This window comes from Odocoileus virginianus, chromosome 15, assembly GCF_023699985.2.
Source record: "Odocoileus virginianus isolate 20LAN1187 ecotype Illinois chromosome 15, Ovbor_1.2, whole genome shotgun sequence".
In the NCBI taxonomy this organism is placed as follows: domain Eukaryota; kingdom Metazoa; phylum Chordata; class Mammalia; order Artiodactyla; family Cervidae; genus Odocoileus; species Odocoileus virginianus.
Window position 1 is genome coordinate 47,141,251 of NC_069688.1, and position 27,743 is coordinate 47,168,993.

Genomic DNA, 27,743 nt, shown 5'->3' on the forward strand with positions numbered 1-27,743 from the left:
AGCCTTCAAACAAAGTGCTATATTGCCACACATCCCGTGAGATCCCACAGTGCTTCTCAGCGTGGCTCCTTCACACCGTGCTCAGGGGTAAGTATAACTTTATTATTCATCCGTTCATTTGCTTGTTCATTCTCCAACAAATATCTTTTGATATTTTGAGGCCAGGAACTATTCTAGCATTGGGGTGGCAGTAAACAAAATATCCCCAAACCCTAGCCCAGGTGGCACTTTCAATCCAGGAGGCGTCCTCGAGCCTTTCAACTCATGTCTGGGTTCTGAGAGTGAGGCCAGCCCCCACTCAATCTTTAGACCTGCTACAGTAAGTGGTCTGACCCTCCAGGGTACCCCATATCCCTCATCCAGCATGCTGGGCTGGGCAGGAGTCCACAACCGTGTAATATTCACACAACCCCGACTACACACCAAGCAACCGCAGGTGGTTCAGTACCGCACAGCTCCCCAACTCTCTGCTGCTTCCTCCTCCAGCCTGTGACCTTGAAACAGAGCTGCTTCTCTGCTTGCTGGCCTTGCCCTGACTCAAGAGTTCATGAAGCCGTAGTCAAGCCTAGTGGTTAAGAACATGGACTTGAGGCATCCGAACTCCATTTCTACCACTTACTAGCTGTGTGACCCTGGACGAGTTATTTAACCTCTCTGATCCTGTTACCTCTTCCATGTATTGATGTAAAACAAATTGCACTCACACTCTGAGCTTCATGTTCACCTATAAAAAATAGATTATGAGATTTGGTGAGCTTTTACTTTTAAAGTAAAAGACGCTTGCTCCTTGGAAGGAAATTTATGACCAGCCTAGACAACATATTAAAAAGCAGAGACATTACTTTGCCAACAAAGGTCCGTCTAGTCAAGGCTATGGTTTTTCCAGTAGTCATGTATGGATGTGAGAGTTGGACTATATAGAAGGCTGAGTGCTGAAGAATTGATGCTTTTGAACTGTGGTGTTGGAGAAGACTCTTGAGAGTCCTTTGGACTGCAAGGAGATCCAACCAGTCCATCCTACAGGAGATCAGTCCTGAATATTCATTGGAAGGACTGATCCTGAAGCTGAAACTCCCAATACTTTGGCCACCTGATGCAAAGAGCTGACTCATTTGAAAAGACCCTGATGCTGGGAAAGATTGAAGGTGGGAGGAGAAGGGGATGACAGAGGATGAGATGGTTGGATGGCATCACCGACTCAATGGACATGAGTTTGAGTAAACTCCAGGACTTGGTGATGGACAGGGAGGCCTGGCGTGCTGCAGTCCATGGGGTCGCAAAGAGTCAGACACGACTGAGAGACTGGACTCAACTGAACTGAACTGAGCTTTACCTTTAAAGTACTGAGAAAGGTGCTCAGCATGTGGTAAGGTTTAAGCATGTGTTTGCCATTGTGTCTCCTGGGTTCCTGCTTGTTGAATCTCCCTGGGGTTCAGAATCCTCTCACTCCTGCTGACTCCTCGATAAGATGTTTTGGTCATGGAGACTGCGTGGAATTACTGATGACTCCACCTTCTTCCAAAAATTCTTTGAAATATCCTTCACATAAAATAGAAACTAGAGGGACTTCCCTGGCAGTCCAGTGGTTAAGAATCCACCTGTCAAGGCAGAGGACTCGGATTCGATCCCTGATCGGGGAAGATGCCACGGGGCAACTGAGTCTATGTGCCACAACTACTGCGCCCACGCTCTGGAGCCCGTCTCTGCAACGAGAAGCCTGTGCACCACAACTAGAGAATAGCCCCCTGTTGCTGCAACTAGATAAAGCCCATGCCCAGCAATGGAGACCCCGCGCAGCCAAAAAAATAAGTGATAATATGGCAAAAAACTGGGAAACAACTTTAAATAATTAAACAACTTTAGATAAAGCAGAGGTAAGGTTAATCCAGAAGTGATCACCACTTTTGGTCCTGCTAACTTCTGACTCCACTTTGTCTCTTAGGTTCCTAGCAGTCAGCCGTTAAAAGGGAAACACTTTAAATTCAAATTTTAGAACTGTTAACAAAATTCAAAGCATCCACAGGATATGAGTGAGGTTTTCTTTTCACAGTGTAGAGCACAACGCCAGGGGCCGTTAAGCTCAAAATGTTTTTTTTCTAGCAAGGGCCCAGATGCAGGTGGCGGGCCTTCCCGGGTGGGGGGAACCGAGCAGGCGTCTCACGCAGTTGCCACTCAAGGAGGGCTCAGGGGTTGGGCGGCAATGGCCGCTATTCCCACTAGATGGCGCTCGTGGATCATCATTGCTCGCAGCACCTCGACGTTGCAGCAAGCAATTGTTTTTCCGTTTTCTTGGCCGATTTCACGTGGCTATTAAGTTCGTCTGTTCTATGATGTTTCTGAACGTCACGCAAGCCTCCGCCTCTCTGTCCTTTGCACTGTCACAGTGGGTTTTGAGGTTGGAGGGGTGGGAGGCAGGAGGAAAAGAGGATTCTTCCTCACTTTCCCTCCCCACCTCCATCCACCCACCCTTATTGCATGAGCTTTTGCCACCGCAGATCCCAAACAAAGTACAGGTTTGCAGTTACCATGACAACTGCTGGAGCTGCGCCCACTAACAAGTTACCATGACAACTCTTAGACCAAGGGGGAACCCTTGTTCCTGGGTGTGAGACAATACAACCAAAGGCTAGAACATCTGGATGCTCAAGAAATGTGGTTCTTAACATTTTGAATGCGGCTTTTTCCTTCAAGTTGGGGTGTCAGGCCCATCAATGACATGCCTATGTCACACAAAGCCAAGTTTACTTAGTCAGATGCATCCAAGAAACCCACACACCAGGCAAGCCATTGGAACCTCTCGGTCTTTGAGGTCAGGGTGGGCTTTTTGTAGGACCAAGTGGTTGAAGTCAGCTGGAAAAACAGGGAATGATTAGGGCTGGTGGGTGAGAACATAAGGGACTGTTGATTGGTTCAGGTTCAAAGAAGCAATCTATTTTTCTTTGGTGAGCATTCCCTGTGTGGCTATGGCTTTGCTAGATCCATGGGTCAGTTGTTAGGACTTAAAGTTAAGATCTTAAAGGCAGTCAGTTCGCTGGTTTCTCAGTCTGCTATCTTCCAATAGCGCTTGAGGCCATGGGTGTATCTTTTTCATATTCCCAGAGCGTGGCATATACCAGAAGCTCTTTGCAGGGTGGGTGAAGGAACTCACAAACACCCCCCTCCTTTTTGTGCTTCCGGTTCTTTCTCCTGGGCTTGTCCCATGATGGGTGAGCAGACAGGAAGTGGATTCACGGAACACACGAATTCACTGAAGCACTCACTTTATGCCAGGCACCAGGCGAGGTGCTGGGAACACCGTGATGGGCAAACCAAACAGGACTCTGTCCTGACGTAGTCAACAAATACACATAAGACTACACAAAAGAGCCTCAGCTTTGAGGGAGCAGCACTGATGCTGAAGAGCATGTGATGAAGAACATGGCTTGGTCAGATTTCCTGGTGAAATGATAGTTGCAGTGAGATGTGAACAAAGAGTGAACCTGCCTCTTTACGTAGGTAAAGAGATGGAGGAAGAATGTTCCAGACAAGGGGAACGGCAAGTACAAAAGTCCAGGAGATGGAAATTCACGGGCTAAGGAAGAAGGCCAGTTTCCCTGGAGAGACTCGGAGCACAAGCTTGGTGCGGGACAGGGCCAGCCCAAGCGGGGCTCTGCAGGCCTTTTTATGGATTTCTATTTTTATCCTAAGAAATAGGGAGGTGGCACTACCGTTTTTAGAGCTAGGGGTGGGGTGTGTTTTAGAGACATCAAATGATTTGGCAGAAATCCTAAGTGAAGCCATGAATCTTGGAGCTGCTCCTGGGGGTGTGCGTAAAGTCACTGTGTTTCAGAGGGATTTGTCTGGCTTCATTCTGGAGGAAGGACCTGACGGAGGGCAAGAATTGACAGCGGCAGCTTGATGAGGCTCTGGCATTGGGACCAGAGGGTGGCGGCGCAGTGGAGGGCGGAGTCAGAGGTAGAGGGCACAGAGCTGGATAAGGACGGGGGAGATGGAAGAAGCACTGCATCTCCAGCTTGTGTGACTGGATGACGGGCCTGGTCACTGACATGTGGGTCCCCAGAGAAGAGGACCCGGTTTTGAGGGGAGGCTTGTGAGTGTGGTCTTGGACATGTGGCATTTGAGGCCACTCTGGGGTGGGGATAAACAGTAGGAGGCTGGTCTTCAGTCTGGAGCTCAGAGAGAGGCCCAGCCCAGAGGCCGCATACGGTCTGCGTAGGTGATAACAGCACAACCAAAGACTGTTAACTGATGAATGTCGCGGTGCCCATGCCCTTCTGGGGACATTACTGTTGTGACCTTTTGGTCATAGTAGTGCTTTAGGTGGGTGGGGGAGTTTGTGGGGAATTTGGCTCTCTTCCAAACGCCCCAGGTGGGGTTCACTGGGATGAATGTGGCCCTGAAAGTGAATCTAGGAAGAAACAAAGGCACCCACACAAGTGGTGACATCCGTTGGTTTGAAGGTGCCAGCCTGGAGAAGCAGGTGTGACCACACCCAAATGTCTAGCCCAACCATATCTTACCCTTCCACATAGCGCCCCCTGTTCACTCACATCGTATCAGCTGGCCCCTCAGTTACCTGAGGTTACTGAGGTAACTAGTGGTAAAGAACCTGCCTGCCAACGCAGGAGTCATAAGAGACGTGGGTTCGATCCCTGGGTTGGGAAGATCCCCTGGAGGAGGCATGGCAACCTACTCCAGTATTCTTGCCTGGAGAATCCCATGGACAGAGGTGCTGGTTGGCCTACAGTCCATGGTGTGACGAGTCGGATATGACTGAAGTGACTGAGTGCGCGCGCGCGCACACACACACACACACACACACACTGAGCATGCAGTGTGTAGGAGACTGAAACATACGAGAAAACACAAGCTCACAGCAGAGACTCACATCTCCAAACCCTTGTGTCCAAGACTTTAGTGCAGTCTCTTCAAATTCAAAATGTTCTGGAAACTCAGTTTTTTGTTTAGTTTGGTGTAAACTCATTTGGCCTCATAACCTGACAGAAGGGACGTGAAGATGTTTCTAGTCTTTATTTACCCTTTTCGCTGTAGGAATGTGGTGTGTTTGATTACAGGGTGTTGTTCCAGAGCCCACAGCTAGTGGTGGAGGTGGTGCAGTCACTTTATATGTATTCTGTGAAAAATTCCAAACACATTCCTTCAGATTCTAGAAGGGGGCTAGTGGACCATTTTATCATCAATCTTTTACTACTCAGGGGAGCATACAAGAAAACGTAAGCATGCTAAAAATGAAGATCCTGAAAGTGTGAAAAACATAATCTCATGTTGGTAGAAACAATTCTTGGTTTTTGAGCACCTGGAACACTGCTAAACAATTTCCTAGATACTGAGGAGGGTACAGTGAAAAACACAAACCCTATATGTTCACAAAGTTGACAAACTGTATTTTTAAAATTCTATAAAGGATGTGCACACAGATGAGCAGATAGGAAGCTCTGAAAGGGCAGACAGTAAAATTGTAAGAGCGTTTCTGGATCCAGGCAATGTGAGTAATTTTTTTTTCTTCTCCACGTTTCCAAAATTTCCTCCAGTGCTCAGGACTCGTTTTTTGGGTTTTTTTGTTTGTGTGTTTGTTTGTTTGTTTAAGAGAATCAGTTCAGTTCAGTTCAGTAGCTCAGTCGTGTCCGACTCTTTGCGACCCCATGGACAGCAGCACGCCAGGCCTCCCTGTCCATCACCAAGTCCTGGAGTTTTCTCAAACTCATGTCCATTGAGTAGGTGATGCCATTCAACCATCTCATCCTCTGTCGTCCCCTTCTCCTCCTGCCCTCAATCTTTCCAGCATCAGGGTCTTTTCCAATGAGTCAGCTCTTCGCATCAGGTGGCCAAAGTACTGGAGCTTCAGCTTCAACATCAGTCCCTCCAATGAATATTCAGGACTGATCTTTAGGATGGACTGGTTGGATCTCCTTGCAGTCCAAGGGACTCTCAAGAGTCTTCTCCAACACCACAGTTCAAAAGCACCAATTCTTCGGCGCTCAGCTTTCTTTATAGTCCATTCTCTTCAAGAAAATGGGGATCTTTAATTAACCGGCAATATCAATGAACTAGACCAGATCTGTCTTCCCCCTCCGCAGTCGCCGCGCCATAGCTGTAGATTCGGGCAGGAGGCTCGCTGCAGTTCTATAGCTTCAGCAGCAGAGGGCGCCGCGACCGCGAAGCTCCAGGCGGGGCCGCGGCCGCGCTTTCCTCCCCAGCAACACCGGCCCGCGAGCCGCTCTGGAGGCGCGGTCTCCCGGCTTCCCCCGCCGGGCCTCTACCTCGCCCCGCCTCCCGCCCAAGCCGGGCGGCGGCCTCGCCCGCGCCTTGCCCCCAGGGCCGGGCAGGGCCGACCCGGGCGCGGCGGGCCGGGCCGGGCCGGGCTCCTGGAAACACCCGCCCGCGGCGCGCGGGAGGGCGGAGGGGGCCCCGCGCGCCCCAGCCGTTGGCCCCCCTCCACCCCCGGCGCCGCCCTTCCCCTGCCCCCGCCCCTCCGCGGGGTCGGCCGGGCTGCGGGCTGACTCGTACTTTGGAGCCGGATGGGGAGACGTGACCGGCGAGACCCGGGCTGCGCCGGGAACAGGCGCGGGGGCGGGAGGCCAGGTTTCTGGGCACGGGGCGGCCGGGGCGGGGAGCGGCCAAGCCCTCCCCGCGCGCCGGGTTCCCAGGGGAGGGGGAAGGGACGTGCGCTCCTCCCGGCGCCCGCGGCCCCCGCCCTGCGCCTCGGCGCGTGTGTGCGCGCGCGCGCCGCCTCGGTTCCCGCGGCTAGTCTGCCCAGCCGCGCCCCGGGCCGCCCCGCCGCGGGGAGAGTCTGGCCCGGGAGGGCGGCCAGGTCACCAGTCGGGTCCGCCGTAGGTGCTCAGGCCACCTTCAGGGACCGGGAAAGGAATTTATGCTGTCAGCTCCCAGCCTCGGCCCTGCTCGGCTTCCTCATCTGTAAAATGGGAAAAGTCGATATCCACCTCCCTCCCAGTAGGCTCACATCGAGACCAGTCAACACTGGTTACCCTGCATAGTTTTCTTCTCGACGATGAGGATTCAAAGAGCGAAGAGTGCATAAGCATTTCAATGACCCACTTTCTCCTTGGGTTAAATGCCTCAGCTCTCGGTCTTTTAAGGGTGGCTTTTCTAGAACTCTGATTGCGAACAACGCTCGATATGAAAAACTCAAAAATCCCAGGATCTTAGAATCAAAAGGCGGGGAGGACTTGCCCCACTACATTTAACTGCCGGTCTTTCAGATTCCAGTCCCAGCTCTCTGCCACTTGCTGTCTGTTGCTGCTTCACCAAGTGGTTGAGTGTCACTCGGCCTCGTTTTTCTCAGCTGTCAAATGGGAACACAACTGCTTGGTGGTGACAGGGTCGGGTACTCAGGATTAATCTCCCACTTTCACAGACTCTCATGTGTCCTTTTGGCAAAGTTGCCCTTTGTCAGGAAATTCTTCCTGGAGCTGTAGATCTTCCCCAGGTTCAAGGCTATATCTGCTTCTCAGTCACCCCCTTGTTAATCGATGTCATTCTCCTTGGAGGAGATGGGCCACTGCCAAGTTCCTCAACCTGACTTTCCTTTACCCCTGACCTTAGCTACGGTTTCAAGGTCCTCCTCCAATCCTGGGGAGATGGGGGTGGACAGATGCTGAGAAAGCTGAGAGGCCCAGATAGGGAAATTTTCCCTCAATGTGTGAGTTCCTAGCAAAACAGGAAGAAAAGAATGCTTACTGAAAACTAGCCCCATGCTGGGGTGATTTATCCCAAGGCTCTCAAGAACCTTGGAGGTGGGAATCATCACCTCCTTTTTGCCCGTAAGAAAGCAGAGGACCTGTTGCCGGGCATTCCCAGTCTGTCCTTAGCTGGATCTTCCGCCACCTCTGAGGACCAGTGAGTGTTCCAGGAGGTGGTGCCACCTCCACCTAGGGCCCCTTCCAGCTGCTGTGTGGAGTTGTCTGCAGGAAATGGCTACAGTTCCTATCACTGCCTGGTCCTCCCACCGGTAAGATTCCCCAGTGGTTATCACTGGCTTGAAAGGTCAGTTGGCTCTTGGGAAACAAACAGAAGCCTCACCCTCCCTTCCTGTTGGAAACTTTGGCCTCAGCTGCAGAGTGGATGCTTGGGAAACACATTTCAACTCCAGCCTTGGGGAGTCCAACTGCTCCTGGACATCTTTGTCTGGGTGGCTGTCAGGGCTTGTTGGACTTGGGAAGTCTGCAGGCCTGGGGGCCCCTGCTCTGAGTCTGGGCCCTCTCAATGGTGACCATCTGCATCAGCGGTTCTCACCCCTGGCTCCCCAGTAAAAGAATGCTGATGCCTGGGCCACACCCCAGACCAGTGAAATCACCTGGTGGGAAGGGGGCCCATGCTTCAACATTTGTGTGTTCTAAAGCACCCCCAGGTAATTTCAGTGTGCTGTCGGGGTTGAGAAATCCTGAGGGAAATCAAAGAACAGAATAGGAAAGTATTTGAAATCTGAACAAAGGAGGATTTGCATTAGAGACCAGCTAATAAAAGCCATCCAAGGCAGGACGGTTCCTGCAGCTGTGGCTGACAAATTCTTGGAAAGAATCCATCCGTCTGGGAACTGGCATGACTCGGTGCCCCAGGGGAGGGGGGGCAGAGGGCGGGACCCCACAGCTCCGGGTCCCCTCTGGGCCACGGGGCCTGCTTCTCAGATCCACCTCTGCGCTGCCAGGCCGCGGTGCTCTGGGAGCCTCTGTTCTTCCAGTCCAACTGGATTGCTTGCTGTTCCCAGAACTCGCCTGCTGTCTCCCCCTCCAGGTTTTGGTTCCAGGCATTTGTTTCCGTCTGGAATGTCCTTTCTCCCATCTGTTCAAATCATTTCTCTTTAAGGTCCCTGCCCTCATACCAGCTCCACCAGGAAGCCTCGGGGGGCTTCTGTAAGCGCCTGTCTCCCGGCCCCCCACCCCACCTCCCCCAGCCCCGCTTCCCGGGCTGTCACTGCGAGGGTGTGCCCAGGGTCGTCTCCCCGGCCAGGCTGTGCATGCAGGAAGGGCGGGGGCTGTCGGCACTGGACCCTCTGTGGCTTCTTCCTGCCCCGCCTGTCCCTGGGGGTGGGGGCGCCTTGCCTGGAGGGGCTGCACGCGTTTCCTGCATGCGACAAAAGTTGTCCCTGTTCCTAGGCAGGGTGGACAGTCACACAGACCAGCCCTCTCCGCTCAGGCCCCTTGCTGCTAGTTCCGTGGCCCAGCCGCTTTATTTCCTGAGTGCCAGGGAGGCCTTGTGGTTAGCCGGCAGCGACAGGAAAGGGCCGAAGCCCGGCCTTGACCCAGCACGTGGTGTCCCCAGCATCGGAGCCGCTTCCTCGGGGGAGGGGCGGGTCGAGAGAGCTGGGCGGGGGACGAGGGCGTGGAGGCCTGCGTGCTGGTGCGGTCTCTTCCCACAGAACCCCCGCCCTCCCTCCACGAAGTCTTAAAGAGGGTAGGGGGGTGGAACCCCGCCACTTCGGGGGGCCGTCGGGGGCCAGCGCTTGTGCCGCGGAACCGCCAGCTCCTGCAGCCCACCCTCCCCGGGGTCCCGCTGAAAGGCCAGGTCGCGGAAGGGGAGGGGGTCCCGGAGGCGGCCCGCTCAGTGCCGGCGGTGGGGGCCTTGTTCCTCCCTGCGGTCGCCCGCCGCCGGCCCGCGCCGCAGGTGACCCCGGCAGCTTGCCAGAGGTCCCCGCTCCCCTCGGCCGCGCCCACTCTAGAGCCCACCCTGCCGCAGACGCCTCCTTGGGGTTTTTCGGCTCCGAGCGCCTCAGATGACCCCGCCGGCCGCCGGCCCGGGCCGCTCCCTCCTCCCGCCCCCCCACCTCCCGCCTCCCGCCTCCCGGGCCGCGCGGCAGGGCTTTCTGATGAGTCAGCGGGAGCCCGGGAGCCTCCAGCCGCGCCGGGGCATCTGCTCCGGTGACGCACCGTGACTCACGGGCGCCCGGGCAGCCGCAGTCCCCGAGAGCGCAGCGCCGAGTCGGGACGCCGAGCGCAGGCCCCACACCCCCACCTCCACCGGCCCCGGGTGGACCCCGCTCCGCGCCCCGCGCCGGGCATCGGGCTCCTCCCGCCTCCAGCGCCCTCCTCACCCCATCCCCGGCTCCCGCCCGCCACCGGCGCCCTCCTCCCCGCGCCCCTCCGCTCCTGGCCCCAGTCCAAGCTGACATCAGACGCTGGCCGCCCGGCCACCCTCTGAGTCAACAGTTTCCGAAGCCGAGCCCGCTGCCAGGGGCGGGGAGAAAGCGCTGCCTCCGGGGGAGGCGGAGGGGGGCCGGCTGGGTCCGACAGCCGCGGGAGGGCGGAGGTGGGTGGGGACCAGCGGAGGTTTCTTTACAAGAAGTCACGGGGGGAGGGGGGCGCGGGGGGCGGTTAGGGGGAACCGAGAGGGTGAAAACCACCCTGCCGAGCAGCCGGGGCGGAGAGGAAACCTGCGCCCAGAGCCACGTGCTGGAGCCGGCGCGGGCTGGGTGGATAGCGGAGGGTGGGGGCGGGGGAGGCCGCTGCTGGGAAAGGCCCCAGGCCACGTTTCTGGGGGAGGAGAAGCGCCGCGGGTGGACACGCTCGGCCCCAGGCCCGCCGGGGACCTTCGTGTCTGGAGAAGGCGGCCCAAGGTCCCTCTGATGGGAGCAGCTCTGGCCGAGCCTCGGAGGGCCGGCCCTGCCTGCTCAGGGATGGCCTTGCAGAAATGCCCTGGCCTAACCTAGTTGCCTCCTCTGACCGCGGTGGGATGGGGTTGGGGCTGAAGGGTCCTCCATCTCACACGCCCCCCCCACCCCCCACACACACCCCAAAGAGGATATCTGTCCAAGGATGGAAGAATTTGAGAGGCTGAGTAAACAGGGTGGGTGGCAGTCCAGTGAAGGTGAGGGGAGTGGTAGGAAGAAGAAACACAAAAAGAAGGAAGGAGAATCCTAACCCTGCCAAGGACCTAACCGTAGTCCTTGCAAAGGTGAGTTTCCTGTTAGCTGAGGTACTAGGCCAAAATCCTGAGGAGAGAAAATGGATTAGCTGCATGAAGGAAGGTGGAGTCTGGGCTTTTTTGCTCTGGGTAAGAGGCTGGAGTCTCTGAAGGCGATGGTCTGCCACTGTCCGGGTTCAGTAACCACCTTGAGAGGCTGCCTCCTGTGGTTCTAGGATGTGAAAGTGAAAGTCGGCTCAGCAGCGGTGTCCCACTCTTTGCAACCCTATAAACTATACAGTCTGTGGAATTCTCCAGGCCAGAATACTGGAATGGGAGCTGTCCCCTTCTCAGGGGATCTTCCCAACCCAGGGATCAAACCCAGGTATCCTGCATGGCGGGTGGATTCCTTACCAGCTGAGCCACAAGGGTTCTAGGTTGCTCAAGGACAAAAGACCTTTTAAAGAGCACCCGCTTGCACCTAGAAGTTCCCTGACCTTTTGCCCTGCCCTTGTCAGACAGGAAGGAATGGAGAGGAGCCAGGAAGACAGAAAGGCAGCAGACCTCCACAGGCGCCTGGGTTTCCTCCCCACCCAGTCCATCTCATCTCACTCCACCCTACACAACTGCTGTGGGTGGGGGGCTTCTAGCTGGAATTCATTCTCAGTCTCTTTCTGGGATTTGACTTGCCCTTCTTTCCAAAGCCACGGCTCAGCAAGTGATGCCAGCCCCAGGAGGGGGTGCCCGGGTCTCATCTTGCAGGCAGAAGGAGCACAACAGCTGGGTGCCCAGAACCCATCCGGATCTGCGCAGAGCTGTTTGTCAGTGCGGCCTCCCAGGACCACGTGAGCTGCCTCTCACCCCGTGTGACCCTCCTTCAGACCCCGGCAGAGCAGAGCTCCCGGCCCCCTTCCCCTCGTGCACAGCCTTCTCCCAAGTGTGCAGGTGGGTGGCTCATTTCTGCCGGGTCAAACCACATTGAGGCAGACTCCTGGGAAGTTCCGTCCTCCAGACCTCTGTAGAAGAGGTAAAAATGACAGCTCTTGGGAAAAAAGGGGGTCTCATTTGCTGAGGTGGTACAAGATGCGGAGGCCCTGTGGCATCCAAGAGCAGAAGGACTGGCTGGGGATCCTCATGGGCGCTGCTAGTTAGGAGCAGAAGGTCCTGGGCACTGGGTGGTTGCCCTTCGGGGGAAGCTGGTGGGCTGGACCAACGGGGGATTTATCATGGGAGCTGAGGCCAGGTGCAGCAGGGCGCTCTGGCTGGATACTGAAGCCACAAACACTGCAACCCCCACCTTCCCCTTTTTTTTTTTTCCTTCATGCTGAGAACGCCCTTGGTAGGGGCTGCCTCCTCCACTGTTTCAGATTCTGCTTTCTCTTGTGTGTGTCAGAGAGGCAGCTTTCATGACCTCTGTCAATCTCTTTTCTCCCACTCCCTGATCTGCATGCCTGTGGCCCTTGGCACCTGCACTGTCACCCTTCCCACGCTCTGCCTGGCCTGAGAGAGAGAGGTTTGGCTGTCTTCAGCTCCCCTCTCTACTCAGAGGCCTGCTGGAAAGGCCCAGAGTCTCATCTTTGCAACTCCCTCCTGGTGGAACGCATGAGGAAGTGAATTAACTGTCAGTTCCGTCTTCTTCTGCCCCACGCTCGGCCTGGCAGCCTCCTTCGTGTCTGAGGGTGCTTCCTGTTTGCTGTGTCTGCTGCCTTCACGAGAGCCGCATCCTGGGTTTTGACCCACCCTGCCCTTTGCCTCCGGAGAAGGCAATAGCACCTCACTCCAGTACTCTCGCCTGGAGAATCCCATGGACGGAGGAGCCTGGTAGGCTACAGTCCACAGGGTCGCTAAGAGTCAGACATGACTGAGCGACTTCACTTTCACTTTTCACTTTCATGCATTGGAGAAGGAAATGGCAACCCACTCCAGTGTTCTTTCCTGGAGAATCCCAGGGAGCCTGTTGGGCTGAGTCTGTGAGGTCACAGAGTCAGACACGACTGACGTGACTTAGCAGCAGCAGCAGCAGCCCTTTGCCTCACGATTCAGCTCAGCCTTTGTGACCCTGGCTTGTTCACCTTATAGAGCCCTGGAAGCTGCTCAGCAGGAAGAGCCTATGCGCCATCCCTTAGAACCTTCCCTATGGGCTTCCCTGGTGGTTCAGATGGTAAGGAGTCCGCCTGCAATGCAGGAGACCCAGGTTTGATCGCTGGGCCGGGAAGATCCCCTGGAGGAGGGAATGGCAACCCACTCCGGTACTCTTACCTGGAGAATCCCAGGGACAGAGGAGCCTGGCAGGCTACAATCCATGGGGTCACAAAGAGTCAGACACGACTGGGTGGCTAACACTGTCTCTAGGCAGAGGGTCGATGGGACCTAAGTGTACCTCACTAAAGCCAACCTGCCCATTGACTGTACATGTGCACCCAGGAACATGGGTGGCCCTAGCAGAGGCTACTGTGTCGTGTAAATTTCGCAATCCTACAACAGATAAAGTAGGGCCTACCTTCCTTCACAAAACATTTTCCAAGCATGTCGTTGAATATGAGATTCCTCGTATGCATTTGGACAGTTCGTTTTCCTCGCAACTTTTGGGGAATGGATATATTGAAAGTGAGATATGAAATTAGGAGACGAATTGGCAGAGATCAGTCTTTTTTCAGGGAGTCATGTAACCAAGTTCTGTATCACTGCACATGCCAGAAAAGTTGGAGAGGGAACTGAGCCAAACTAGCAACATCTGCTTCAAAGGGTTTGGCGTAGGTCCTCAAAACATCTGGCACCGCGTGGTAGCATTTGTCACTCCGCTGAACAGCTAACCTTCTGCAGTTGGCCTCGACCAGAGGAGCAGAGGGCCAGGGACCCTGTGTGAGAAAATGCGGTTCTAGCTCTCGTTTTTCTGTGTCTGAGCTCAACTGCCTTGGGCCACCTGCTGATCTGTCTGTGCCCAGGTTTCTTCTGTAAAATAGAGATCCTTATACCCGCTTCTTAGGGCTCTTTGGAGGACCAGAGGAAGTAATTGACAGCCCCATGGGTGCCCAGTGTACACCTGAAACTTATCACAACGTTATAAATCAACTGTACTCCAATAAAAATTAAATGGTTTTTAGCTGTTGGGGGGTAACAGCTTCCTTAAGTGTATAATCTTCTCCATTGGGGTTCTTTAGGTCTAGGTTCTGTACAGGGTCAAGGAAGTCAAATTGAGAGACTGTTGAGCTATTTTTCAGAAGCCACTGGAGCAAAAAGACCAACATTTCTAGGAAAGGTAAGGAATTTAAGAGCAGCACAATGGTGCCAGCCAATGGTGGATTTCAGGCCTGAGAGAAACCTGATAATGAATCATTCTGAAGCCTAGTCAGTGACAAAGATGACTTTTGCCCAGACATTGGCATGTTTGAGTCTTTAATGCAGGAAGTGTTGAAAGAGCCTAATGAATACTTATTCATTGAGTCAAATCCAAGAGTTTGAAGAAAAAGTGCAAAATTTATATTCTGGGTACCCCTGTGGCAGGTGAGATGTGACCCTGAGGGAAAATGCTAAATCAGACCCTGCTCCAGTGGGTGGTGGGTCCCAGAGCCTCACGCTGGGCCCTGGACTGTTGAGCAGATCACGTTCCCAGGAAGGACAGATTAATGGGCTGCATTGGGCACCATTGGGAGAGGGAGTAAGAACTGTCCTTGGCACCTCACCTCAGCTCTTTCTGGGCTGCCCTCGTGGTTCAGACAGTGAAGAATCTGCCTGCAATGCAGATAGACCCAGTTTCAACCCCTGGGTCAGGAAGATCCCCCTGGAGGACATGGCAACACAGTCCAGTATTCTTGCCTGGAGAATCCCAAGGACAGAGGAGCCTAGCAGGCTACAGTGCATGGGGTTGCAAAGAATCGGACACGACTGAGTGACTAACACTTTCAATTTCAGCTCTTTCTGACCCATCTGACACCAGTCCAGAGACTGGATAGTATATTCTCCTAGGACTCCATAACCAAGGAACCACAAACTGGGTGTCTTAAAACAACAGAAATGTATTTGCTCAGAAGTCTAGAGGCTGGAGTTATCAGCAGAGCCCTGCTCCCTCTGAGACTCTGGGTAGAATCCTTCCTTGTCTCTTCCAAGGAAGGGCCTTCACATGAGTCCAGGGCCCAGAGTGAGGCTCTGGGACCCATCACCCACTGGAGCAGGGTCTGATTTAGTGTTTTTCCTCAGGGTCACACCTCACCTGGCACAAGGGTACCCAGCATATAAACTCTGCACTTTTTCAAACTCTTGGATTTGACTCAATGAATAAGTATTCATTAGGCTCTTTCAACACCTCCTGCAATCCTTGGCATTACTTGGCCTGCAGCTACATCACTCTGATCTCTGCCTCTGCCAGCACATGGCGGTCTCTTTATTAGAACCCCAGTCACACTGAATAAGGGCCCACCCTAATAGCCTCTTCTTTGGTTTTTTAAAAAATATTTATTTCTATTTATCTGTGCATGCTAAGTCACTTCAGTTGTGTCCAACTCTGTGCGACCCTATGGACTGTAGCCCGCCAGGCTCCTCTGTCCATGGGATTCTTCAGGCAAGAATACTGGAGTGACTTGCTATGCCCTCCTCCAGGGCATCTTCCTGATCCAGGGATCAAACCCACGTCTCTTATATCTCCTGCATTGGCAGGCGAGTTCTTTATCTCTAGCGCCTATTTGGCTCCACCAGGTCTTAGTTGTGGCACACAGGATCTTTAGTTGCAGCATGTGGGATCTAGTTCCCCGACCAGAAATTGAACCAGGCCCCCTGCATTAGCATCACGGAGTCTCAGCCACTGGACCATCAGAGAAGTCCTCTGATCGCCTCTTCTCAATTTGATTACACCAGCAAAGACCCTGTTTCCAAATAAGGTCACATCCACAGGTACCGGCAGAGGGGAGGGGGGGGTTAGGATTTCACAATATCTTCTAAGGGAAAACAGTTCAGCCGTAACGTGTGGTAAGAGTGATGCCTTTGATAAGCAGGCTGCAGCACAGGCCAAGAAGGTAGTCAACACAGGTGTCTTGCCTTGTGCCAGCAAGGGGGCAGATCGAAACAGCAAGTTTCACCTGTCAGGAGTCTCAGGAACACTCATATCCTTTCATCCAGCAACCTCCCACTAGGAATCCAGCTGGAGAAAGGCATCAAAAATGTTGATAAAACAATGCACAGAGGTCTTCTCAGTGTTGTTAGAAACAATGTCAACGTCCACCAGTTAAGGATGGTTATTAAAATAAGCCGCTTCCCACATGAGGGGGTGCGAATAACTTTTAGAAATGACATTTCCAGGAAAAAAAAAAAATTGAAACATGGAAAAAATGAAATGATATATTCCATATGTTGTCAACTTTATTTAAAAAATGGACACAGAAGAAAAGAGTCAATATAATGTTAACAGTCTCCCCCCTTCTTGGGAGAGATTATGAGTGATTTTTTAAAAAATTATTATTATGGAGCTATGTATGTTCTCTGCATTAGCTTGATAACCAAGGAGAAAAAAACCTTAATGTTATTTTAAAAATAGGTATATAAATAGTTTCCTGGAATATAATTCCAGGAAAGTTCTGGCCAGGAGGAGTGTAGCAGCTGCTGGATGTCCAGCTGATTTCTGTGTTTATAAGCCATAGCCGTAACCTCTCTAGAATTTCTCAACATGTAGTTGGATGGCTCTTTTCCTCAGAATTACCCATGATGCTTATTTAAAAATGCAGAATTCTAGGCCCCACCCCAGGCCTACTAAACTGGGCCCAGGAATTTGCATTCTTACAGGCTCTGCACACTTGAGTTTGAATTCCCTTTATCATAGAGGCTAGGGACAACCCACTCATCAGTAATCCAGCATGGATCCAGCATGGTTTCTCACAACAGTCGTTTTGAGGAATAAAACCAAATAAGCAGAGAAGTTATTCTTTTTATAAAGTTCACTCTTGGTTGTCCCTAGGACAGGAAGCTGCAAACCAAATATTCAAAAGAATAGAAAATTCATAATTTTATTTTATTTTGGAATTAAGCAACAGCAGGTAGGGTGTCTTAATTTATGTTGGGCTAATAATGAAAACGAGTTAACATTCCAGACTCTAGCCTAATAAGAGATAAAGTGTTAGCCCCTAAGTCGTGTCCGACTCTTCGCGGCCCTGTGGATTGTAGCCCACCAGGCTCCTCTGTCCATGGGGTTTCCCAGGCAAGAATGGTGGAGTGGATTGCCCTTCACTTCAGGGGATCTTCCTGACCCAAGGATTGAACCCAGGTCTAATCTGCCTATATTGCAGGCAGATTTCTTTACTGTCTTGAGTCACCAGGGAAGCCCCTAGCCTAGGTTGGAATTAAGAAAAGTAGTTGCAGGAGAATGTTGGCCCGCATGAAAAGCTTTGCCCTATTACCAAGCGTGTATTCCACATGCCGTTAGTTCAGCATCATAATTATAGATGTGTTCACATTTAACTCACAACCTGAAGCTGAAGCTCTAATACTTTGGCCACTTGATAGGAAGAACTGACTCATTGGAAAAGACCCTGATGCTGGGAAAGATTGAAGGCAGGAGGAGAAGGGGACGACAGAGGATGAGATGGTTGGATGGCATCACCGACTCGATGGACATGAGTTTGAGTAAGCCCTGGGAGTTGGTGATGGACAGGGAGGCCTGGCGTGCTGTGGTTCATGGGGTCGCAGAGACGGACACGACTGAGCGACTAAACTGAACTGAGGTGCCCTTAATGACTGGTTTAGAGGAATGATGTTGGAAGACGGAAAGTTCTCCACTTGGAGGGGCATGCCGGCTTATGGCAGGGGCTGGCTGAGACCACCCTCCCAGTCCTGTGGGCTGTGACTTGTCCAGACCCAGAGGAGCTGTAGCGTCGGGTGGAACAGAGAAGAGAGACAGCTGTGTGATTAGCCATCTAGTCAGTAGGTGAAACCCAACACCACAAGGAGGCCAGCGTTCAGGGTATTCGTCCACACTTGTTGCTTCAGGGAGAAAAGATGAGCCATCGGGAGAACGAAATATCCCGAGAATGAAGACAGCTACGTGTGGGAGCCATAATTAAAAAAAAAAAAGAACTGAGAGCTCCAGCAGCTGTGGAACTCTGCCCCAGCCTGACAGGGGCATGTCCCCTCCCCAGGCCCTCTCTAGAGTGATGGCGTCAGGAAGCAGGTCGCCCTGTGCCTGACCTGACCTGTTTGTGTGTGTGCCGGGGGCGGGGGGAGGGGGAGGTGGGAAAGGTGGGCAAAGTGTGTGGCCACCTTTCAATAACACTTTCCGGTTGTGCTGTGTTGTAATCACCAGTGCTCTGGCCGGAGTGGATGGGAAATGAGAGCTGGGTGGGCAGGACCCTCGTCTGCTCACCAGCTCTGGGAGGCCCCCAGCCTTCAGGCTGAGAGTGGGCAGCTGGGGAGGCCGCGCCAGACGGGCCTTCTTCCCTGCGGCAGTGCGAGGGAGCGCGGGAAGGCCTCCAAAAGGGTTAGGACCCGTCGAGGGAAAGAAATGTCAAAGGAAGCCCTGTATCTTTCATACAACGTATAATTAACTCTCAACAGAAAGTGCCATGAATTCATAATGGGAGCCGACAGCGAGGGAGGAAGGCTCTGACAAGCATGAGATTTGTCGTGGGTTTTTTTTTTTTTTTTTTAATTTTTTAAAGGAACACCAACGGTTGCAGCTATAATCGTGGACCTCCTCCAGTAGTAAGTGTCTCCCCAGCCGGACCATGCTGTCTCCTGCCTGACCCGGACCGGGTGAGCAGGAAGCGCTTCTCTGCCTCGGAGTTCTCTCCAGGCCCCCAGTGCTCAGGGGTTGGGGGCCGTCAGCAGTCACCGCTCTGTCAGCCTCGGGAGCCGGCCCCAGGGCCCTCTCCTCCCCAGGAGCCATCCTCAGAGTCATCTGGGGTCTGCAGCCAGCAGCTCCTGAGGTCGCCCTTCTGGCGGAGCCCAGGCCTCCTCCCTAGTGCCCTGCCCTCTTCGGGCAGCTGCAGGCTGTGAGGAAGGGTGGGGCGGCTGGAGAAGAAAGGCGGGGAGCCCCTGGGTGGGGTGGTTGCAGGTGGGCAGGGCCTGGGCGACTGCCAGAACAAACTGGGGCCAGCGCACTCCCCTCTGGCCACAAAGGGCTCAGTATGAGCGACACGCCCGCCCCATGTGCAAGTGGGAGGCTCACCTTTCCTGACAGAGGAGGCACCCGTTCCCAGACCTGGAGGCTGAAGCCTGCTGGGCAGGCGCGCCCCCACCACCCCCCGCCCCAGTCGTGGGCTCCTGGTGACCCGTCTAGGTGGCTTCAGCCCCTCTTATCCTCTGGTCTGCACATGAGGGTGGAGAAAGACCTGGACAGGCCACTTAACTCCACAGGACATGGGCATCTGCCTTTTCTTCCTCTGAGAAAGAGCCTTCCTAGGTCCACTCCCCTCCCCCACACAGAGACACTCATGTGTGCACTCACAGACACACATTCATTAGCTCCCAGTCTAAATGAGGGAAGGTCCCCCCCAACCGTACTCAGACTAGCCAACTCTATTGTGCAGACCCTTCCACTTCCCCCAGGCCATTGCCTCAAAGAAGTTAGACTAGGCCCCAGAGAAGTCAGGCCTGGCAACATGTAACAAGAACTGTTGTACTGACCACAGTACATCTTTGCTGATTCTCACAGATCCCCTGGGGTGGCTATGCCGTGCCATGGAAAAGGATGGGTCAGGAAGTTACTGAAACCTTCCCTGCGCCTGGTGGGCTTTGGGTTTTACAATGAAAGAGTTGGTAAATCAGCTCTACTCCAATAAAAAAGGTAAAAATCAAATGAAAAAAAGTTAAGAGAATACTTTGTCTATGCTCTCTTCATCAATCAGTCAGGCTGAGAGCCACAGGGTCGCAGGGCGGTCCACACAGCTCCTGCAACCCTACTGCATCGTGTGGGCCCTGCGGCCTCTGCAAGCGGGAGGGGCAGGCATGGTCCTCTGACCACTGCTGAAGCCAGTGGTAGTGGATGAGAAGTGGGCAGTCTCTGAATGTAGGGCTTTTCTCGGTCCTGTGCTCTGAACTATGAAGAGGACATTCATATATTGAACATATTTCTTGGACACCATCTAGAAAATAAATATTTCCTGCTCTCAGGAGCTTACATTTGACACAAAAGCCTGGGAGCTTCTCTGCATTCATTTCCTATAGCTGCTGTAACAAAGCACCCCAGATTGGGTGGCTTAAGCAACAGAAATGTTATTTTCTCACAGTTCTAGATGTTAGCAATCCAAGATCAAGGTCTTGGCAGGGTTGGTTCCCTCTGAGTCACCCCGATTTCTTCCTGAGTCTTCACATGGTGTTCTCTCTGTGTGTCTGTGTCCAAATTTCCCCTTTTTATAAAGACACCACTCGTATAAAATTAGAGCCCACCCTAATGGCCTTATTAACTTGATTATCTCTGGAAAGACTTTATCCTCAACAAATGTTACGTTCTGAAGAACAAAGGGTTAGGACTCAAGTGTGCTTTCTTCCCTGGGAGGTGGACACAATTCAAGTCATAACAACCTCTGCAGAGACGTGTAGGAAAGTATGAAGGCGAGTCAGTTGCCTTTGAGGTGTCTTCAGCCTCCTGCTTCTTCAAGGTCTCTGGTGAATGTATCTGATTGGTGGAACCTGGGTCGTGAACCTGTGCCCTGCTGCAGGGCAGGCTGGGAAATGCAGTTTCTGACTTCTCACCTTGGGGAGGATGGGCGTCTAATGTGGGATTTTACCCAAATACAGGAAGAGCCTTCAAAGGATTCATGGGAAAGTGGCCACAGAGCACAGGAGGAGTCCACTATGTAGGTGCTTTCAGATTTTCTCCAGAGGACCCGAAAGCAGAGAATCAGAACAACCATGCTGATGTTTTGTCTCTGCTTTAGTGCCTGGTGTTGTGTGCTGCCCACTGCAGAGTCCAGACATTGGTGACCACAGAAGACATCTGGCAAGTCTAGAAAATGGTAAACAGCTAACGTTTAATAAGCGTTTACTATGTGCCAGGAATTTTCCTGAGCTCCTGACATGCTCCTTACTTGCCTCATTTCATCCTTGAAGCAGCCTTAGGAGGCAGAACTGATGATTACCTCCCTTTCCCAGGTAAGAAAACGGAGACGCTGAGGGGTCAAGCAACTACTTAGTGGGTGAGAGAGCCAGGGTTAGAACCCAGTTATTTCAATCTGAGACTGAGAGCTTAGCCACTTTGCTCCCTAAGAGATGGAAGAAGATGATGCAAGATGGGGGAAAAACTCCCGGCCAGGCTGTGGGGCAGGTGGGTGAATGCTATTAAGTCATTTGTCCAGGTGGCAACCTGGGAGCTCACCAGAGCCACCCCTGTGTGGCAGATACATTGTCTCACACTCTCTGTGAGCCAAGGTGGGTGTGATGTCGGTGTGAGGCACCCCTGACGAAGTCCTCGGGAATCCTGGGAGGGAGGCGTGGGAGGAGGCGGGGGGAGGAGGGTGGGAGTGGTGCGGGCTGGCCCAGGAGGCCCTGCCTGGCGTGGCTGAGGACGGCTTGCGTCAGAGGACGCTGGGCAGGGCGGGCCCCCAGCTGGGCCCTTGCCAGGGTGCTGCCTGGAGAGAGCTGGATGTTCCCCAAGGTTCTTCCCCAGGGACCCAGAGGAGCAGCTGGGCTTTGGAGGGGCCGGGGGGCTGCCAGGGCAGACCCTCTGTGTTCAGAGCCTCTGTGTTGCATTAGGGGCTTCCCTGGTGGCTCAGGCAGTAAAAAATCTGCCTGCAATGCAGGAGACCTGGGTTCAACCCCTGGGTCAGGAAGAGCCCCTGGAGAAGGGAATGGCAACCCACTCCAGTATTCCTGCCTGGAGAATCCCAGGGACAGAGGAGCCTGGCAGGATACAGTCCGTGGGGTTGCAAAGAGTCGGACACGACTGAGTGACTAACACAGACTCAGGTCCCTGCCGGGACACCCAGAGGCAGAGACCTGGAACCTCTGTACTCGTGTCTGCCCTGCGCCATTGGATGTTGGAGTGTTGCTACTTCTAATACTTTGGGTGGGGCGGGGTGGGGGTTGTGGGAAAAGGAGCAGAGGGAGACAAAAGTGAATGAGACACCTTTCCAAAGCCCCAAGCGTGCCTCCCTGGAGATCTTCTCTGGCCCTGGCCCTTAGGACATTCCAAGTCCAGGGAGTAATTTCAACAGTGTGCACGCACGAGGGGTGTCTGTCATTCACCTGTGAGCTCCCCTTTTGAGAGAGATGGGACCAACCTGTCAGCCTCCCTTTTCAAAGGGAAACAGGGTACATGGTGGTAGGTGGGCTTTTCTTAAAAGGAAAAGAAGAGAAGGGTAAAGAGCATTTTCCTTTAGCACTGATAATAAGGTAAGAATAGGATGCTTTCCTATATACTAGCAGAACATTTCCAAAACATACAAGAGTAACAAAAGTAAGAAAGAAATGTGAAGGAAAAGAAATTATCCATTGGAAGTTTTTTATTTTTAAAAATTTTCGGAGGTTTTTATTACACTAGGTGACTGTCATATGAAAAATGAGTGTTAGTCACTTAGTCATGTCCAACTCTTTGTAATCCCCTGGAATGTACCTCTATTGATGGATTTCTTCAGGCAAGAATACTGGAGTGGGTTGCCATTCCCTTCTCCCAGGGATCTGGGTCTCCTGCATTGCAGGCAGACTCTTTACTGTCTGAACCAGTTAATAAAATAGATCAGCTTCAAAAATGTTTACAAATGTCAGTGATATTCCAGAGTTTTAAAACCAAGTTAAATCCACAATAACATGAAAAATAACCAGGGTGCCCTAAGGTTCAAATATCTCCTCCCAGATAAGAAGCAGAGAAGGGGGATATTCTTAGAATTTAAAGAATGAGGTGGGGCCAGGGTTACCAGATAAAATACAAGATGGCCTGCTGCATGTAAATTCTAGATAAAACAACGAGCGTTTTGTTAGTGTAAAAGCGTGGTCCAAATATTGCATGGGAGATACCTATATGAAAAAAAAAATTATTCATTGTTGAACTGAGATTCAAATTGAGCTGGGCATCATGTATTTTCATTTGCTCAATCTGGCCACATTGGATGGGCCTCCCATCCACCCCAGTAGGGGAAGGCAGAGAAGTGACTTCTGGAAAAGAGTCTGGCCTGTTTGCCTGGTGCCTGGTGTCGGAGACTCCAGGGAGACCAGGCCTCTGGCTCCAGGCCTCCCTCCCAGGGCCCTGGGAAAAGGCCCTGGGCCTCTTCTCGGAGCTTTGCCTCCCTGGAGGGAATAGGCAGGGCCCAGCAGCTGCAGAAGGAAGCCTGGAAAACAACCTGGAAACAATTCAGGCTTCTCCGGGCAGCTGCCAACGGATCTACAAGTGCGCCAGGGCCCCCAGGCCATCTCCCGTGGGCTTGAGAGGTCGCCCTGACCGCCCCCACGCCCCCGCCCCCCGGGAGTATAGTAACACCGAGCCACACCTCAGCTGACCCTGTAGATGGGCCAGCCTGCACTGACCTCTCCTTCAGGCCCAACACTGAATTGCCCCACATTCTCTGGGGCTGAGGTCATTGAATGCCTGTGGGCCTTTCCTGCAAGGCTGAGGTGCCAATCCGTGGGCATCTGCTGGGCGACTAGTTGTGTGTGCTGCCCACAGGTACCCTGGGGAGGGGTCTGCTCCCCAGGAGCCCAGGGAAACCCCTGATAACGAGGGTCCTGCTATCCCTCCCCTGAAGGTGAGTGGAGCCTGCCTGCCTGAGGCCTCTGGGCCAGCCGAAGACCCTGCAGGCCCTCTGCCCCCTGCTCAGGGGCCTTCCTCCCAGAGCTGTGTGGGAGCTGCTCTTGTGTCCTTTCCCAGCGAACAAGGAGGGGAGGGGAGAGAGCGGGAGGAGGGGAGAGAGCAGGAGGAAAAGGGGCAGGCCTGCCCTGGGAGGTCTCAGCTTGAAATGTTGGATGGGAGCACTCACTGGGGTGTTGAGAAAGGAAGGAAGAAAGGACAGCTTACGAGAGAACCTGGCTTTGATAAGTATCTCCTCTGAGGTGCTTTTAGTCCCAATTTTTACAGAAGATGAAACAGAGGCCCAGAGAAGTCGTGGAGTCTCTCTCAGGTCACACAGAAACGCTAGCCTCAGAATTCCCAGCCAGACGTCTCTGAGTCTTAAACCTGGGTCCACTCTGTGCCTCTCTGCGGCCCAGGAGAGTTCCGATCTAGTTCAGGAGGAAATATCTCCTGTCAACTCTGTTTTCTACTGTGTTAGGTTCCTGCCTCCTCTGCTACCCCTAAGACTTGGCTCATGACTGAAATTTCCACTTGAAAATCATGCTGAGAGGAAACAGCTGTACTTCTCTGTGTCCACGCCAGGAACCCCATCTCCTGGGCTCTCGACCCTCCTCTCACAGAGCTGAGTGAGTGCTTGGGCAAGACCATGGTGGTCTCTCGGCAGCACACTGGGGACTGTCCCTGGTCCCTGCTCTCGCATGGCTCACTTGGTGATTCCTGATGGGCTGCAAGCCAGCCTCTCAAACCCAGCCTGTGTGGTGGGCTGAGTTTGGTTAAACTGGAGGATATAGGCCACCATAATGCACCATGCCTACCCCCCGGCTGACGCCATGACTTGTCCCTGCCCCCTTAGCCCTTCTTAGATGTCTCCCACAGAGGGCTCAAGCCTTCCTTATCTTGGGCATTTCTCAGAGTGTCTCTGGCACTCCAGCCCCCTTGGGTCACCATTCCACCCCCTCAACACCTCACAGCAGTAGGATGACAAGAAACTTCTGAGAATGGTGGGGAGAGCGTGGGGGCTGAGAGGTGAGAGGGAAGGTTCTGCTTCTTCCCGTCATGAACTTCCTTTATTGACTCACCCGTGTGTGTTGGCTGGATGGGGAAACACGAGAGGAGATGGAGGCTGGTAATACCAGCCTGGTGGCTCTTGGCTCCAAGTCTGTTCCCAGATGTTTGTTAACCAGACGTCGTCAGAAAGGACTTCCAAGCTCTACTTGCACCTCCTCTGCTGAGGGTTGACTCAGTAGCATTTCTCAGAAGCCCCTTTCTTCTGTCACAGCTTGCAACTCCTCTGAGACTCCAGAAACATCCAGCCTACGCAATGTCTTTTCTTGACTGAAGTGTGGCCATTGGAACCATACTGCCTGGCTTCCCATCCTGGCTCTGAACCCTCTCAGGCTTGGGGGTGATCCTCAATCCCTCTCTGCCTCAGATCCCTCGCCTCTGATGTGGGGATGAGAGCATCTATGGCCCAGAGTTGTTATTGGGATTGCAATGTTATCAGCTGTAAAAGACTGAAAATTGTACCTGGTACATGGTAGGTGCTATGGAAGTGTTAACAGCTGTCTTATTATTACTATTACGGTTATTTTCTTTCTCCTCTTCCCTTTCCTTCCACGTGTCTAGTCCAGTCCTTATCAATGCTCTGTCCTCCAAAGCCTCGGGGGGCTGGCTGGGCAGAGCTGTGCTTACAGAGTGGCGTGGGGGCCTTGGAAGGCTGGAGACTCTCGCACAGAGATGAACATGTGCCTCTGAGAAGGGGTGGGGACCCCTGCAGATGGTTCTGAGGTGGGAAGGAGCAAGTCACCCTCTGCTGTACTGACAAGAGTACAGCTGCCTACAGCAAGGGGCGTGTCTCCTGCTGGTGAGGGAACTTCGGTTCGGGTCCAGATAGCTCAGTTCAGAGAAAAACGCATCAGTCAGAGGACTTCTGAGTGTGTCCGGATGGAAGTGAGGCCGCACACCTGGTCTCTCACCTGGGATGAAACTGTGCAACTCCGATGGAATTCAAACCCAGCCCAAACTCTGATTGAGATTTGAACCCGTGAGTTGGGACTTGAACCCACTGTCTTTTCATTGAAATCACACACCTGGTCTCAGGACTTAATGAAGATCAGATTCTTTGTGTCTTGGTGTAGAAAGATTTCATTGAGAGGCAAAGTGATAGGTAAGAAGTGTCAATAGATTGATTGAGAGGTATGCACTCCACAGACAGAGTGTGGGCCATCTCAGGTGGCAAGAGGCCCCCAAATAAGTGGTTAGTTTTTATGGGCTGGGCAAATTCTTAGGCTGATGAGTGAGAGGACTGTCCAATCACTTTGGAGAAGGGGTGGGGATTTCTAGGAATTGGGCCGCTGCCCACTTTTTGGTCTTCTGTGGTTGGTCTACCTGTCACAGCACCAGTGGGTGTGTTGTTCAGCATATGGATATATTGCAGTGAGTGTATAATGAGGCTCAAAGTCTACTGGAAGTCAAACCTTCCACCATTTTGGGTCTAGTAGATTCAAATCAGTTTATGTTGTATCCACAATGACTATGTCATTCTCTTAAAGGTTGTATCCTGTCCCCTTCCCTCTTGTTTCAGAGGTTGCAATTAAGACACTCATACAATAGGACTCTAGTGGGTTGATGGGTGGCTCCCCAAGAAATATGTCCATGTTCTGGCCCCCAAAACCTATGAATGTGACCTTGTTTTTAAAGAGTCTTTGCAGATATCATTAAGAATCCTGAGATGAGGTCATCCTGGATTATTTGGCTGTGTCCTAAATCCAATGACAAGTGTCCTTGTAAAAAGTAGAAGAGGAGAATTCACAAACACAGAGGAGAAGGCCAAGTGAAGACAGAGGCAGAGTCTGAAGCTATGCAGCCAAAGAAAGCTTGGAGCCACCAGAAGCTGGAAGGGAAATTTTGGAGAGAATGCAGCCCTGAGGACAACTTGACCTTGGATTTTTTTGCTCCCAGAACTGTGAGAAAATTCATTTCTGTTGTTTTAAGCCACCCAGTTTGTGGTAATTTGTTTCCACAGTTACAGGAAATTAATAACAAGGACCAAGTGCAAACCACAGCCCATCTGCACCCCAAAAGGAAAAGGAAAAGATAAGGGGCCATGGTTTGAAGTGGCGAAGGCAGAGAGAAATGAAACTCAAAGGATCGATGAAGAACTTTCACGGATTGCTGCATGTGATGGAGCGGGTTGTGCACTGCATAGCGGTGGGTGTCATATACAGCATGGTTGTAGATCTGAGTATTTATTGCTTGGTTGTTCCCTGCAGGCGTCAGTAAGGTGTCTCAAGGAAGCGGTGCCTCTTAGTAAAACATACAAGATTACGCTATGGCCTTATTGGTTTTAGTGAGAAATATGTAGAAAGCCCTGTCCAGTGGAACTTTCTGCAAAGATGGAAATGTTATGCTGTAATTATTGTTGCTGTTCAGTCACTCCGTCATGTCCAACTATTTGCAACCTCATGGGCCATAGTACACCAGGCTCCTCTGTCCTCCACTATCTCCCAGGGTTTGCTCAAATTCATGTCCATTGAGTCGGTAATGCTATCTAACCATCTCATCCTCTGCTTCCTCCTTCTCCTTTTGCTTTTGATCTTTCCCAGCATCAGGGTCTTTTACAATAAGTCAGCTCTTTGCCTAGGTGGTCAAAGTATTGGAGCTTCTGCTTCAGTAACAGTCCTTCCAGTGAGTATTCAGGGTTGACTTTCTTTAAGATGGACTGGTTTGATCTCCTTGCACTCCAAGGGACTCTCAAGAGTTTTCTCCAGCACCACAGTTTGAAAGCATTAATTCTCTGGCACTTATGGGACCATCCAATAGCGTAGCCATGAGTCACATGTGACCATTGAGCACTTTGAATGTGGCTTGTGCAACTGAGGAGCTGAATTTTATTTTAGTTAATGTAAACTGTAAACGCCACATGTGGCTGGGGGCTACCATTTTGGACACGTAGCTCCGGGTCAAGAAAATGGAAGCTCCTTACTGCTCAGTGCAGAATTTAATCACCAGAAGCATGGCCACTATTCACTTGATACTATCCATGGGCCCCTCTGCAACTTAGTCCTTGTTGAGTGGAAGCGAGGGAGTCAGTCAAGGAACAAGGTGGTGGGAGAGGTGTTGGCAGGCAGCGAGGAGTGCCTGGGAGTATGAGAAATACCTA

General features: G+C 52.6%; 1 long non-coding RNA gene across 11 annotated transcripts in view; it reads left to right on the forward strand.

Annotated features, from left to right (window-relative positions):
- The first annotated feature begins 9,985 nt into the window (after positions 1-9,985).
- Positions 9,986-27,743, forward strand: part of LOC110145210 (uncharacterized) — a 29,428-nt gene continuing 11,670 nt past the window's right edge. Inside the window, exons 1-7 of one of the 11 annotated variants that reach the window (XR_011491501.1) lie at positions 9,986-10,284; positions 11,583-11,823; positions 17,368-17,487; positions 18,519-18,612; positions 19,514-19,645; positions 20,599-20,952; positions 24,060-26,996. This is a non-coding gene — a long non-coding RNA (uncharacterized lncRNA). The other 10 variants (XR_011491509.1, XR_011491506.1, XR_002316135.2 and 7 more) reach the window with 10 other exon arrangements.